We start from the raw sequence: 1,594 nt of genomic DNA, 5'->3' as shown, positions 1-1,594 counted from the left end.
GTCTGGACACAGAAGACTTGGGTCTGAAGGTGGCACCTTCTGGGGGGTTATCACCTCTCTGAGCCTCAGTTTCCTCATCCGTGTAATGTGAATAGTAACACCTGCCTCGCCTTCCTTGCAGGACTCTTGAAGATCAAATGAAAGGAGAAAGTTCTTTGCACACCATAAAACACTGTACAAATATTATAGTTCTTTATGCGCCAGGTATCTCATTTGACAGGAGAGACTTTGATCTCTCTCTCTCCCTCTCTGTCTTTCTCTGCCCCCCGCCCCGCTACCCAAGGCAATCATGAGATTTCTCTGTCTGCTGATTGTTCAGGGTTCTTCTGTGCATTTGCCCTCTGTTTGGGTGGATAGAGGCCTTGAAAGGTACAAAAACACCAGAAGCAAGGCACTTAACATAGGATTAGGAGTCCAAGTCCAAGTCCAAGGTTCCACCTCTTAACCCTTTGTGGGTCCTTGGGCCAGTCTGTGCTCTTGGAGCCTCCATTTCCTCAGCATTAAATTGGGGATGATACTGCTTACCTCATAGGTTTGTGAGAAGGAAAAGGGGCAGAATGGAGCAAGGGCACCTCGGTAACACTTATTTGACTGTTAATCTGAAAACAGATTCCAAGAAATTGTGGTAAAGATTATTGCTTCTTTTTCTAAATACCATAGCCTAGCACATATCGTTTACTCAGTAAACATTTATGGAATACCTACTGTGTGCTGGTCTCACCATTTATTCCATAAACACTTATGGAGTGCTTACTGTATGCTGGGTCCACTTGCCAATCTCACTTTTCTTAGGCGTTTTGTAGTAAAAGAAATAGGAGTGGATTATTGTTCTGGAGTGAAGGCTCTCTATGCTAGGTGTAGTATTTATTAGTTTAATACCATACTAGGTTGTTGGTTTTTAATTTAATCTTTTACAAGCTACTGGGAATACCCTATTTCTGAAAATGACGCAGCAGAAGGATGTGGGTTGTTGAATCAAAATGAGAAAAATCTCCTCTACCCTTAAGAGTTTCCCTGGCAAAGACTGTCTAATAGCAGCATGTTTGGGAAATAAAAGCTCAGAGCTGGAAAGGATTTTTAGAAAGGAAACTGCTGGCTGGGAGTGGTGGGGTTTGGGATCTTCCTATATCCATTTGTTATTCCCTCACAGAGCTCCCCAAAGTGCTTCACACACAGTAAACACTTGGTAGTGTTTGTTAGTGAACTTACACCAGAAGCTGCGCATTTAGAAGGGACAGAAGGAGTGAGGGAGGCCCTGAGCCATGTGCTACGATTGAGCAAGCACTTGATTAGTGGCCTGCTTGTGCAGTCCCCATACAAGGTGTTTTCCTATATTACCTTGTTTAATTCTTCTAACAACCCTATGGGGTCTACATGCCATTATTATCACCACTTACATATGGTGATAATATAAAGGCCGAAAGAAATTAAGTAACTTGTCCAAAATCATACCTACACACACCACAGAAAGCAGCTGTTCTATCTTTCTCCAAAGCAGGATTTCCCTAGTGCCCTGTGCTGTACCTCTTGGGAAAGTCATGTCTTGTCCCTGAATCTGCTTTCTTATCCTGAAGAGGAAGAAGTAAAGTGAGAT

Source organism: Cynocephalus volans, chromosome 10 (assembly GCF_027409185.1).
Source record: "Cynocephalus volans isolate mCynVol1 chromosome 10, mCynVol1.pri, whole genome shotgun sequence".
NCBI lineage: Eukaryota > Metazoa > Chordata > Mammalia > Dermoptera > Cynocephalidae > Cynocephalus > Cynocephalus volans.
This window is presented reverse-complemented; position numbering follows the sequence as displayed.